We start from the raw sequence: 14834 nt of genomic DNA, 5'->3' as shown, positions 1-14834 counted from the left end.
CCAGCCACACCCTGCCCGGGCGGGCGTGGAGTCGGGCGCGGGGGCTCGGGGTGGGGACGCGGTGGCACCAGGGCACACCAAACGCCACCCAAGGAGGGGAGTCACATCCCCTCCTACACCCCTGCCCAGGCCGACCGGCGCCCGCACACACGCGACACCGGCCGCCACACCAAGTCCACGACGCAACGGCCCGGAGGAACCGGCCACTACACACCCACGGGGCTCAGGGCGCACACGCGAGCACCACCGCCGCCACGGAGCCGCCGACGCCACCGGGGGAGAGCGGGGGGGGGTGGGGGCGACGACGCCCCCCTCTCCTCCTCCTCCTCCTTCTCCTTCCCCCACGCACGCCAACAAGCCGACGAGCGGCGCCACCGCCACCCGGGGCGGCTCGACACGCGGAAGGGGGGGACGAAACCCCCAACCCCCAAGACACGGCGGGCCCAAGGGGAGGCGAAACACAGCAGGGTCACGGCGACCCGGGTCGGGAAGCGGACGAGAAGCAAGAGAGCGAAAGGAGACGGGCCAGGGCCGCTCAGCAGACGGAGGAAGGCGCGGCAAAGGGCGACGGGGAAGGGCCAGGGCCCACCCACGCGACGACGGTGCGGGCGGAAGGGCCTCACCACGCGTCCAGCCGGCCAGTCACGCCAGAGCACACACACCCCCACCACCACACACGGGATCTCACCGCCAGCACCCTCCGAGGGCAAGGGCGGTCCCGCGGGATGGGGAGGCGGCACCTGACGCGGCCAACCGGGGGCCGTCGTGCCTCAGCCACTGCCAGCCAACACACGTCCTCACGTGGGGAAAACCACCGGCCACCGCCACCGCCACCGGTCACGGACAGACCCCAACCCCACAAAGCCCCCACAGGCACGCGGGGAGCAGAGCCTTCAAAGAGTCCACCCTCCCCCGGAGGGGGGGAGGGCGAACGGCCCAGCCCGCCGAGGCAGCGAGGGGGGGTGGGGGCCGCACCGGGGCCACGGAGGGCGAGGCACCGGAGGCGCGAGGGAGAGGACGCGGGAATCGCCTCGGGCCACAAAAGCCGGACCCCGCCGGGGAAACGGACACGGGATCGCACCGCCACACGCCAGGGCGGCCCCGCGACGGCCAGGGACACCGGAGCCCGCCTCCGGCGACCCTCCGCGTCTTCTCCCACGCGCACCCGGGAGCCCCGCCGCCGGGGCGCCTCCACGCGACGTCGCCAACAACCGCACACGCCGAACGGCCCTCGCGCCGCCTCCCGCCCAGCCAACCGTCCGGATCCCCGTTCCCGGGAAGCGCCGCGACCCCGAGGGAACGCTCCCCAGGGGCGACCACGCGGCCGAGGGGGAAGAGAGGGCTGGGCCCAAGCCCAACACACGTGCCGACCGCCGCCCCGATGACGGCCAGTCGCAGCCCGGGGTGGCGAGCAGGGGAAGCAGGGAGCCGCCCGCTCGCGCCACAGCCCCGGGGACGCGCAGGACAGACCACGCGCGCCCCCGCCCAGCCCCGGCCGACAAGGCAAACACGGAGAGTGACACGGAAGGCACGCGCACGCACGGGCGCGCGCGCCGGCCCCAAACACGAACGAGCGACGGACCGCCAGCCCGGCCCGGCGGGACCCTCCCCCAACACGGAGGGGGGAGGCGCGGGCCGCGGCCGTTAGGGCCGAAAGAGCAGCGCCCCGGTCCCCACCGCGGGGACCGGCAGACCCACCAGCACGCCTACGCTTCCCCCCCCAACAGAAGGGGCAAACGGGGCGCACGGGTGGAGCACGCCACCCAACGCACTCAGCACAGGAGGGACGGCGGCCAGGGGGTAACGGTACCCCATCAGAAGGCACGCCCCTCTCGGATCGCTAGAGAAGGCTTTCCTCACCGAAGGTGGGCCACACCCCCACTCCAACTGCCCCCTCCCCGCCGGGCCGGCAGGAGGCAAACCGAGGGAGCACCACCCGAGGCCACGCAATCGGGGCGGGGGGGGGGGGGGTCTGCGGTATAGGTAAAGAAATGGCACTTTGAGCATCCGCGGCCAGGGCCAGGGCAGGCTGGGCGCATTACCAATCCCATTCGCCACAGCCCTTCCCAGCCCCCGCACTCGTCCAGCCGGGCCGGACCACGCCGCGACCGCTCGACACACCTGGCACACACCACCCCACAGGGGGTGGCAAGCACGCAGGCATGCGCCCGCCAAGCCGATACCCCCCACACACGTGGGGACGGCACGACACCGGCAGCCTCCCTCCAGCGAGGCGAAGCACGCACGGGTCTCCCCTTCTCTTACCGCCTCGACCCCCCCAACACTCCCAAGGGGCACAGGCAGCAGCCAGAGGCAGCCACAGCAGCGACACCCGGGAGAGGGCACTGGGGGGACAGGAGCAACACCACCACTCGGCTTCAGGCACCTGAGGCACAACCTGGACCGCTCCAGGGGCACCGCACAGGCTCGCGTGGAGTCAAGGCTCCACAGCCACAGCCCACGACAGGGCGACAGCGAGGGATGCCCGCCACGTCACAGGACCCCAGCACCCCCCCGCGCGCAAAAGCACGGGGACAGCAGAGGTCGGGCCGGTTTCCGCACCCCTGCTACCCACACACCACCCACGGGTGGGGAAGGCAGAACGAGGGGCCCGCAGGCCAGAACGAGAGGCTCGGCAGCGTTCGCCATGAACGGCCGTCCCTCATCTGGAGCAGCTTAGGTCCGGCCCAGGAGAGCACCACAGCACCACATCGGTCACAGTCAGCTCGGAGTTTTAACACGTGGAGTGAGGGCGGGGGGCACGACCCGGCAAGGACAGCCACCAGTGGGGCCCGCTGCAGCCTCGCCGGCCCCCGCCTCCCACTGCAGGCGGTAGACAACCCCAGCGGAGAACGCCTGACACGCACACGTGTGGCATGAAGCCACCCCTCATCGAGGTCCTTTCAGTCAGAGGGTTGTCACAACCACCAGGCGATCGGCTCACCAGCGGCAAGGAGCGCACGCGGGTAGAGGACCCGACGCCCGCCTCACCCCCACCGCCCTCGGGCACCATAGGCCGGAGGTGGCATCACCGTCGCGGGACAACCGGGACGAACGCACACAAGCCACCGCGCGAGCCCAAGCAGGTGGCTCTCAGAAAGGAGCACGGTCGAGCACCAGCCCACTGGAAGCCCACTTTGTCCCCGTGTCCCCAACGCACGTCCGGAGTCCCCTCTCTCTGGCGACAGTCACCAGAGAACAGCGTGTCAGCACTTACCTGCAGGTCCAAAACCACAACTCCAAGTATAAAAATGTCCACGCGAGAGGGCACGGGGCTGATGCACTGGACACAGCCACCTCTGAGCTTGGGGACCCGGTCACTTGTCCCCAAAATGCCACCCATCTCTGTTAGAGCACACTCCTCTGCCACCTGGTCGACCTGGGGTGGGGGAGGGGGAATAGGGACATGAGCATGCCACCCGCCACCCGCCACCCGCCACCCGCCACCTACATCCTTAACTCACACACACACGGGCTCCAGTAGACTGGCCTCTGGCCCTCAAAAGGCAACCCAGGGGCCGGCGCCGTGGCTCAATAGGCTAATCCTCCACCTTGGGGCGCCGGCACACCGGGTTATAGTCCCGGTCGGGGCGCCGGATTCTGTCCCGGTTGCCCCTCTTCCAGGCCAGCTCTCTGCTGTGGCCCGGGAGTGCAGTGGAGGATGGCCCAAGTGCTTGGGCCCTGCACCCCATGGGAGACCAGAAGGAAGCACCTGGCTCCTGCCTTCGGATCAGCGTGGTGCGCCGGCCGCAGCGCACTGGCCGTGGCAGCCATTGGAGGGTGAACCAATGGCAACGGAGGACCTTTCTCTCTGTCTCTCTCTCTCACTGTCCGCTCTGCCTGTCAAAGGGGAAAAAAAAAAAAAAAAGCGACCTTCGATCACTCCCTGAAGGGGGACTTTGGGGAAAAAAACAAAACAAAACAAAACAAAACAAAAAAACAAAACAGTCCAGACCTTCCTTAGTGGCAAGTAGCAAGTAATTAGGGTTAGGCCCAAGTGCAGAAGGACTTCGAAGAAAGAAGAAAGAAAAAAAAAAAAAAAAAAAAAAGGAAAAACAAAGTCCCAGGCCAAGGCACCCTTCCCTCTGCCGCCCACAGATCGACATCTCCGGTCGGTCTCTGCAGTTGGTGGCAGTGGTGGCAGCAGCACTACCAGTACGTAGTGTGACAGGGTGTGCTGGTCTACCCGCCAACAGTAGCGCCACCCCAGTCTAGCCACGTTCAGGCGCGAGGCGACGCCCGCCTCCCTCCACAGCCTCCGCCTGCTCACTTGCCATCCTCCAGGCCCAATCTCCGACCAATACATCAGGCCCCCAGGTCCCAGCAGGGCAGGGACAGTCCTTCCTGCAGCTTAGGGACTTTGTCACACTCTGTCTCGGGCTCCTCGGCCACTTGTCATCCCTTGCCGGCTCCGGAGCCCGCGACAGCCATATCAAGGCGGCCACCAGGTGGAGTCCAACAACCGACACCGAGGAACCAAGGGACAGCCAGCTGGATGCATCCAGGCGGCAGGGGGACGCTCAGAACGTGTTTCTCGGCTGCCCGGGGGCAGAGAGTGTGTGGAGGGGGTCGGGGGCAGGTGTCTGCATAACCACAAAGGCTGTGGGGCATAGGTGCCCACACAGCCGAGGGTTGGGACTCAGCAGGCTGGAAATCTCAGAGCATGAAGTGCCTCCCAAAGACAGGTCTGGCCTCACCTGGCTCCGGGAGTCAGCCTGTCAGACCCCCAGGGAGGGGGTCTTCGTCTTCTCTTGGCTCACGGGGTGTGTGTGGGGAGGGAGAGGGGGGCATCGGGAAGGAGGCTCATCCTCTGGCAGCACACCATCTGTGGCAGAGGCCATCCATGGGCTTCACTATTGCCTGGGATACACTCCACAGATCACTATTTACACAGAAGTTTTAAAAAACGGGGGGGGGGGGGCGAGGGGGGAGTGGAGTGGAGTGGAGTGTGTCATATTCTTATTTTTTGTATCTGTGAACTACATCGAACCTCTTCTCTTTGTATTGATATCACATTCACATAAGAATTGATGAGAATCGTGTTGCACTCAGGACCGTGCGTTCTTCCCAGTGACCCTGGGAATCTAAAGACTTCTTTAAAAAGTCCACTTGGCCACCCAAAGGTGAAGGAAGGAAAGGAAAGGAGGAAGAAAAGACAAGAGAGTGGCAGAGAGAATTAAAAAGAGGGGAAAACATTGAAAGAACACGAGAGAGAGAGAGAGAGAGAGAGAGAGAGAGAGAGAGAGAGAGAGAAATTGGAGTAAGAAGAAAAAAAAAGGAGGACGAACAGAAAGACAAAAACTAAGAAGAGAGAAAGAAAACGTAAAAAATGGGGAAAAGAAGGAATGGAAGTTTAGAAAGAAAACCGTGAGGACACGAGGACACGACAAAGAGAGGAAACACATGAGGGAAGGTGGGAGACAAAAATGAAACCAAAATAAGGAAGAGAGGAGAGAGCATGAAGATTTAAAAAGACGAGAGAGAAAGAGACAGAGAGACAGAGACAGAGACAGAGAGAGAGAAGGCAAGCAAGTGGGAAGAAAAAATAAGAAAGGGCAAAGAATATCAAGTCAAAGGGGGAGTGAGAAATAAAGTCGTGAGAAAGAGAAAGAAGCTAGAAGGAGACGGACAGACACACGGACGAGCGGGGAACAGCACGAGAGCAAGAGACAACAGGGAATAAACTGAGAAAGAGAACATAAAAGAAGGAAGGAAGGAAGGAAGGAAGGAAGGAAGGAAGGAAGGAAGGAAGGAAGGAAGAAAGAAAGAAAGAAAGAAAGAAAGAAAGAAAGAAAGAAAGAAAGAAAGAAAGAGAAAGAAAGACGCCAACGGTGACCCACAGGGGACTCAGATCACCCAGGGTGGCGCCCAAGGACCCAAGAGCCGACCCCCAGTCACAGCCCGCTCCCCGCCCCCGGCCAGCTCCCCACCCTTCTCGCGGCAGCGCGGCGGCAGCGGCGGCGGCGGCGGCGGCGGCGGCGGCGCCCCAGCCCAGAGAAAAATGCCCCCCCCCCGCCGCCCACCCCACAGCAGAAAGCTCGCCTGTGCTCCACACCGCGCATGTGCTAAACAGGCCCCCAACCACTGCGCAGCCTCCACCCCGAAGCCTCGCGATACTCAGGACACTGTTTAGTCGCCAGCGCCATTTTGGCTTTCACCGGCCACCGTGCCCGATCTGATACTGTGGTCGCTAGGTGGCGCGCGAGTATCGCCGTAGAGAGCTTTGGTTCTCTCGGCGGGGGTGGGTGGGGAGGAAGGGGGGGATGAAGGGCAGGACAGGGCAGAGGAGGCCGAGGGAGGAAGGTGAATGGGGAATGACACTGGGTCCCAGGCCCGTGAGTCAGCTCCAGATTCTCTCTCTCTCTCTCTCTCTCTCACACACACACACACACACACACACCCTTGGGCCACGTTTCTCCAGGCCTGGCTCTCCAGAAATCTCATCCAATGATGAGCGGGAGGGCCTCCCGTTAGCTGGTAGCTGGGCCAGACAGGAACACAGGCACACACTCACACTCACACTCTCACTTTCTTCAATGCAATCACTGTCTCCAGCCGGGACGGCCCGCCCTCCCTCCCTAGGTAGTACTGTTATAAAGGATGGCCCAGTATCTCCTCGATGTGTGTCTCCTTCCACCACCAGGAGTTGAAAGGAAATGCGAAGGGTCACCACTGGAAGACCGGGAGGCAGGGTGGAAGCACAACAAACCTGCCCGGCTTTCTATGTTTCTTGGAGAGATACGTTGATTTATGCAATTTTTCTTTCTTTTTTATGTGAAATGCAGTGACAAAGAGAAGGATAGAGAGAGGGGGGAGAGAGGAGAGGTAGGAGAGGTGGTGGGGGAGAGAGAGAGAGGGAGAGAGAGAGAGAGAGATCTTCCATCCACTCATTCATTTCCCAAATGCCCACAGCAGCTGAGGCTGGGCTAGGCCAAAGCCAGCAGCCAGGAACTCCATCTGGGTCACCATTGTGGGTGACAAGGACACAACTACTTGGCCCATCTTCCGCTGACATTGTCTTTAACCTGTTGTGCCACAACGCTGCCTAGCTCCCACTAGCTAGCTTTAAATTTCTGTCTTTTAGCCGGCACCACGGCTCAATAGGCTCAATAGGCCAGGAGAAACATCTGGCTCCTGCCTTCAGACCAGCGCGGTGCGCCAGCCAGCGCGGTGGCCATTGGAGGGTGAACCAAAAAAGAAAAAAAAGAAAAATAAGAAAAAAAATTTCTTTTTCTTTTTTTTTTTTTTTTTTTTGGACAGGCAGAGTTAGACAGTGAGAGAGAGAGAGAGACAGAGACAGAGAGAAAGGTCTTACTTCCGTTGGTTCACACCCCCCCCCCCCAAATGGCCGCTACGGCCAGGCCAGCGTGCTGCACCAATCCGAAGCCAGGAGCCAGGTGCTTCTCCTGGTCTCCCTTACGGGTGCAGGGCCCAAGCACTTGGGCCATCCTCCACTGCACTCCTGGGCCACAGCAGCGAGCTGGACTGGAAGAGGAGCAACCGGGACAGAATCCAGTGCCCCGACTGGGACTAGGACCCAGGGTGCCAGCGCCGCAGGCAGAGGATTAGCCTAGTGAGCCATGGCGCCGGCCTCTATCTGTCTTTCTTCTAAGATCTTAGGGGAGCCAAGGACCTCTTTTGGGGGCAGAAAGGAGGTGGAATGGCAGTGGATCAGAGATGTGAAAGAAGGGAGGACAGTCTTCCAGAGAGAGCAAGGAGAGGGAGAGAGAGAGAGCGAGCACTTTACTCTGCTCCCCATCAGCAGGTAGGGGTCAGAGGAGGAAGAGAGCAGACTGGGTCTCTGGGAAACAGGACAGGAGCCTGGCCTGGCTTCCCCTTCCCAGCACATGAGCAGAAATGGCTGCACAGTGAGCAGCGTCTGGGCACACAGGATCCAGCTCAGCCCACAAGAAGCTTCTGCTCCCTCCGGTGAGGCACAGAAAGAAGCAGGGGAGAGCCAGCCACCGCACCCCAAGAGACACCGCAGCACCACTCACCCTCCCATTCCAAGAGGGGTTTTGCTCCTGAGAAGTTCTCATCCACTCTCCTCTGTGCCTGGGAAGGCACTGCCCCTAAAATGGCCTTCCAAGTGTTCCAGAGAAACAACACACCCAGTCAGACCTGTGTGTACGTGTATGCGTGTGTGTGGAGATGGAGAGAGCCCTTCAGAGCTACGTGTGTGTGTGCGCGCGCATGTGTGTGTGTGTCTGTGAGTCTGTCACAATGACATACCAAAATAAACCAGTGCACCATACACACATTTTGACTGCAGCTTGACCACCCACCCTGGAACACCAGGGCAGGGAGGGATGTCAGGTCTCTGGAACCCACCTGGGAGAAGAAGTCTTCTGGCTCCCAAGGCTCGCTCCCCTGGGACTGGGGGGGAAGATGAGGAGCAACAGATAGAAGTAGATCACAGAGAAACATCGCTCCTCAGGCGGCCTTTGAGGCCTTCCTTTTGGGGTAGATATCATTCTCTACACGTGGCAGCCAAAGCCGCAGGCACGGAGGACAATGAGAAAAATTCAGTCAAGGGAACCAAAGCACGGGCGAGAGGGGGGTTGCCTGATCAAATTAGAGGTCAGGTCTGGGCCATAGTCTCCTTAAGGGAGAAGAAGACCCAGACACTAGTTTTCTTTCTTTCTTTCTTTCTTTCTTTCTTTCTTTCTTTCTTTCTTTCTTTCTTTCTTTCTCTCTCTCTCTCTCTCTCTCTCTCTCTCTCTCTCTCTCTCTCTTTCTTTCTTTTTGAATCCAGGCACCCAAGTCAGAAAATCCACAGGGCAGTCGTGTCTACGGTTTCCTATGGGGACAAAATCCGGGGTCGATGTCGTTCAGAACAAACAACTTTCTTCTTCCACCTTTCCAGGTGAAGAAGGGGAGACTCGGGGCGGGTGGGGGTGGGGAGGGAGACCGACCGACCCCAGTCTCCAGTCTCAGATGGGCCAGCCCCATCCAAAGGCACGCCAGCAGCTTCCAAAGGAGGAAGTCCAAAGGCGCTCCACACCCAGCCCGCGCCAAACAAGCCCCCACCCCCAACCGCCCGCTGGCCCTGGAAGTTGTGACTCCATCTTAGCTCTGCCTCACCAAACCCGTGTTCAATACTGTGGCCGCTAGGTGGTGCGCGAGCCTCAGGCAAGAGAGACTCAGCTCGGCTCGGCTCGGCTCGCGCGGAGTGAGGGCCCGGTGAAGACGAAGGGAAGCAGAAATTTCACACTGAATCCTCCCTCCTTCCTTACCTGCCTCCCTCCTTCCCCATCGACTCCACATCCACAGAGACCTGTCCAAAGAGAGTCCAGGTAGGGCTATCGACAGTATCCGCTTTATTCCCAGAAACCTCCTGCTTAAAAATAACCGGTAGTCTCAAAGATGTCTGTCACCAACCAGGTTCTCCTTCTTTTCTTTACACAGAAAGATGTATTGATTTACTCGAAAGGTAGTTACAGAGACAGTCGGCTCACTCCCACAAATGGAACTACAACAGCCTGGGCTGGGCCAGGCCAAACCCAGGAGCTTGGAACTTCATCGAGGTCTCCTGTATAGGTGCAGGGGCCCAAGCACTCAGGCCATCTTTTGCTATCTTCCCAAGCACATTAGCAGGGAGTTGGACTCTGGCATCGCAGGCAGTGGCAACCTCAGGGGCCTAGGAAGCGGTTCCTTGGTCTCAAGCCTCTGCCTGCAATGCTGGCATCCCACAGCAGCATGGGTTTGAGTGCCACCTGGTCCAGGCAGGACTGATCCAGCTTAACCAGATGCCCCACAATGCTCGCATCTCTCTCTCTCTCTCTCTCTCTCTCTCTCTCTCTCTCTTTCTCTCATTCTCCTCCTCCTCCTTCTCTCCTTCCCTGTCTCTGTAATGCTGCCTCTCCAATAAGTATGTAATCCATTAAAAAGTGAAAAGAAAGTGATGGATTGTGGGATGGAATCTTCAACTATCTTCAACTAATCATTAAGATGATCCACCTCTCCCACTGGAGTACCTGGATTGGATTTTTTACTCTAGCTCCCCACCAGTGGAGATTCTGGCGTGCAGCACTGACAGTTCCCATCACTCACACCCAATAGCGTCTGACTCTATTTTTTCACCATGGGGCTTTCTAACGATCCCCACACATAGATGTCAGGGAGCCAAGTACTTGAAACCTCACCTGCTGCCTCCCAGGGCATGCCCATGCCCCTGCAGAAAGCTTGAATCAGAGGAGAGTCAGGAATCGAACCCATGTCCACTGCATGAAACGGGAGCACCCCATGCCGAAAACTCTAACCGTTGATCCGAACGCCCACCACACATCACACATTATTTCTTCAAGTTTTTTTTTTTTTAAATTTATTTTTGACAGGCAGATAGTGAGAGAGAGAGAGAGAGAGAGAGAGAGACAGAGAGAGACAGAGAGAGAGAGACAGAGAGAAAGGTCTTCCTTTGCCGTTGGTTCACCCTCCAATGGCCGCCACGGCCGGCACGCTACAGCCGGCGCACCGCGCTGATCCGAAGGCAGGAGCCAGGTGCTTCTCCTGGTCTCCCATGGGGTGCAGGGCCCAAGCACTTGGGCCATCCTCCACTGCACTCCCTGGCCACAGCAGAGAGCTGGCCTGGAAGAGGGGCAACCGGGACAGGATCGGTGCCTGAACCGGGACTAGAACCCGGTGTGCCGGCGCCGCAAGGCGGAGGATTAGCCTAGTGAGCCGCGGCGCCGGCCTATTTCTTCAAGTTTTTTAAGATTCATTTATTTATTTATTTCTGAATCGGAAAGGTAAAGTGTGTGTGTGGGGGGGTAGAGAGAAACACACAGAAAGAGAGATTGCTTCCATCTGCTGGTTTCACTCCCCACCTCTTCAAACTACAGCTCTCTACAACATGCCCACCTTTGCAAATTCCCTCACAACACCGCCAAAATGAAGGAACATACTAGTGGCGGCTGTCCCACGGCTGCTCATCTGTCCTATCGCTGCCTTTGACAAAATTTCTGTGACACACGAAACATCCGAGTGACCATGTACAGCAGCAGCACCAATCTTGTGTCACCGCACTATAACAGACTAGGTAATTCTGTGAACTTCTTTTAGGATGCGGACAGAACCGACTTCCTCTGTGTATGCGTGTGTATATACATATACATATATATATATAATACACGTAAAATAAAATATATGAATATGAATAAAATATATGAATATTTAATATATAATAATATAATATATCACATTACATCATATAAATATATATCATACATATTATATTATATATAATTATATATTATAAATATATTATATTATATAATAATATATGATTATACAAAATATATTATATTAAAGATAATATATCATATATTATATAATATATAGTATATATCATATTATATTATATATATGTATCATATATAATGTATTACAAATATTATAATATATTATGTGATATATATTATATAATATGCTGTCTATTACATATTATATATAATTATATGTATAGTGTGTATATATATATATATATATATATATATATATGTCGATCCGAAGCCAGGAGCCAGGTGCTTCCTCCTGGCCTCCCACGTGAGTGCGGGCCCAAGGACCTGGGTCATCCTTCACTGAACTCCCGGGTCACCACAGCAGAGAGCTGGACTGGAAGAGGGGCGACCGGGACAGAATCCGGCACCCCGACTGACCGGGACTAGAACCTGGTGTGCCGGCGCCACAGATGGAGGATTAGCTTAGTGAGCCGGCGCCGGCCCCCGGGGTATGGATTGTTGAAAAATCTCCTTTCACTCTTTGTCACAGGACCCACAGTCATTTACAGTGCTTCTTTTCTGATGCTCCAAATGGCTGCACTGTCAGATTTTCACATCCCTCACATCCCCACTCGACAAAGCCAGAAAACTTCCTCGCTCGTGTGAAATCTACTCCCGTCGGAAACATGTTCAACCGCACAGTTCCATGACATTTGGTACGCTCACGTCACGGTCACGTTCGTTGCTGTAGGCCTATTTTTATTTTTAAAATAAGGAGGGAGAGGAGGACACACACACACACACACACACACACAGGCTGGAGCTGGGTCAGAGACTGCATCCAGATCTCCCACATGCGCAGCAGGAGCCTAAACACTTTGGGGTATTTGTCAGACACTACCCTTCCTATTTGCCCAACGACAGCCATATCCCCCTATGGCCCCCAACCCCACCTCGCCCGCCCACTCATCGTGCCATAACAAGTCTTCCTCTGCGATTCCTTCACATTTGTCCAACTACCTCTTGTGTTAGGGTGCTGAGAAGGCACGTGAGGTCACTGATACCCTGGGCTCACGGAGGGGGACTGTGGATTTCCACGGGAAGCAGGGGGGAGAATGAGAAGTGCTCGTGAAACCCAAAGGCGAATGACCATAATCTGTCCCTCCTCCCCAGAGCAAGCACAGCTCAGCAGAGGTGTCTGTCTGTCTGTCGTCAAAATCATCCCCTGCTAGCCTTCTGTCCCGTGACTGCCAGAATTCCAGAACGGCAAGAGAATCTGCTTGGCATTCCACTGCACTGGTTCTGTCTCCTCTGAAAGACACATGTGCACACTCTATCTCAAGCAAACACACCCCAGGCCGTAAAGAAAAAAAAAGATGTCAGCCTTCAAGGCAGGGTTTCAGCTGTGGTAGCCGTCATCGTTAAGGGGACTGACTGACTGACCTTTGCCCCAGAAAGGCAGCATTCTGGAGGAGCAGGGAAAGTTGGCCATTCACTGACAAAGGCCTGAGGCGCGCGGGGGGGGGGTGGGGTGGGGGGGGTGGGGGGGGGGAGGCGGCTGAGGAGAAGAGAAAGGGAAACCCATTCACAGAGAAAAAAGCTCTGGGCTGTTTCTTCTGCATTTGAATGAAGCCAATTGAATGAGGCAGATTCCAAGTCATTGAGGGTGGGTGGGTGTGGCAAGTAGATTCCCAAGGCCAGGCTACCAGTTTCTCTCTTCAGCTGTGCCTTGCAAAGTCATCACAGTGGCAGGATAGGTGTTGGAGGAGACAAGATTCATTCAGGGAGGGTGTGTGTCCTCCCCCCATGTCTGTCCCCATGGGCACCTCTGCCCTGACTCTGGCCTAGGAAGAGGGCACGGGGCAGGGGAGTGAAATAACTGGCCAGGGATGCCAGGAACACAGCTTTCCTCCCTGCCCTTTTGCTCCTACCCTGGAACATCTTAGCTTATCCAGAGAATATTCTATAACTAGGAAGAAGGCACAAGTATATATTTTTTTCTTTTTCTTCTTGGGCATAGGTCCACACTGGTGTATTCCACCATGAGCCCATCCACAGGCATGTTTAACTTACCAGTTGTTCTTTGGCCCGAACATACGAGGCTGCTGCCAGATGCATCTCTGCTCACAGATCCTTCTGTATTAGCCTATTTGCTTGCTTATGTGCAAGGTGAAAAACAGAGAGAGAGATAGAGATAGATAGAGATGGGGTGGGGGAGAGAGAATGTGAGACATCAGGTTCACTCCCACAGATGGCCACCATGGCCAGGGTTGGGCCACGATGAACCCAGGAACCAGGAGCTTCTTCCAGGTGCCTAAGGACTTGGGATATCCTCTGATGCCACCACCCAGGCCATTATCAGGGAGCTGGATTGGAACTGGAGCGGCTAAGGCTCAAACTGGTGCCCATGTGAGATGCTGGGGGGTCACAGGCGGCTGCTGTACCTGATGCACCACAATGCCAGTCCCAGCAGTGTCTTTATATTATGAAATCTGCTTCATTCATACAAGTTGTGATGCCAGCAAATTTCTACACACAGGACCAGTGTGGTTAAGCCAGTTACAGAGAGGCAGAGGCAGAGGTCTCCCACCCACCAGTTCACATCCCAGGTGGTCGAAACACCCTGAGTTGCACCAATACGAAGCCAGGAGCCTGAGCTTTTTCCATGTCTCCCGTGGGAGTGCAGGGGCAGAAGGCAGGGGCAGAAGGACCACCTTTTACTGTTTTTGCGGACCACAGCAGAGAGCAGCCAGCTGGGATGGGATGGGATTTGAACGGGAGCCCATATGGGATGCCGGCACTGCTTGTGGCAGTTTTACCTGCTACACCACAGCACAGGCCCCCTAATAATAATAATAATAATAATAATAATAATAGTAATTCTTTTTTGAAATATTTTTATCTTTATTTTTTTTTTTATTTTTTTTACCGGAGAGTCAGAGTTACAGAGAGCCCTTCCATCTCAAACTGGAGCCACAGGCAGATGCTTAACCTACTATGCCCCAGGGTCAGCCCAATCCCCCCCCCCCTTCAGAGACTTAATTGGCCAATTCTTTTTTAAAATTAACTCACTCTTATTTATGTGAAAGAGTTTATGAGGTGATTGTCTGAGAGTTGGGAGGGGAAGAGAGATCCTCCATCTGCTGGATGGGCTCTGGGTGGCCAGGGCAAATCCAGGAGGCAAGTGCCAGGAGCTTCATCTGTCCCACATCTCCCAGCTGGGCTCGGGGACCCAAGTAGTAGGTCAATCTTCCCGTTGCTTTCCAGGTGAATTAGCAAGGAGCTGGATTGGAAATGGACCTCATATTAGTGGATCACAGAGTCACAGCTGAGCTGAGCCCCCTTAAGATTTTTTTTTTTTTCCTTCTTCTTCCCTTCCGGCCAGCGCCATGGCTCAACAGGCTAATCCTCTGCCTAGTGGCGCCGGCACACCGGGTTCTAGTCCCGGTCGGGGCGCCGGATTCTGTCCCGGTGCCCCTCTTCCAGGCCAGCTCTCTGCTATGGCCAGGGAGTGCAGTGGAGGATGGCCCAAGTGGTTGGGTCCTGCACCCCATGGGATACCAAGATAAGCACCTGGCTCCTGCCTTCGGAACAGCGAGGTGCGCCGGCCGCAGC

The sequence above is a fragment of the Lepus europaeus genome, unplaced genomic scaffold (genome assembly GCF_033115175.1).
Source record: "Lepus europaeus isolate LE1 unplaced genomic scaffold, mLepTim1.pri SCAFFOLD_204, whole genome shotgun sequence".
NCBI classification, from domain to species: Eukaryota; Metazoa; Chordata; class Mammalia; order Lagomorpha; family Leporidae; genus Lepus; species Lepus europaeus.
Note: the sequence above shows the minus strand (reverse complement) of the source record.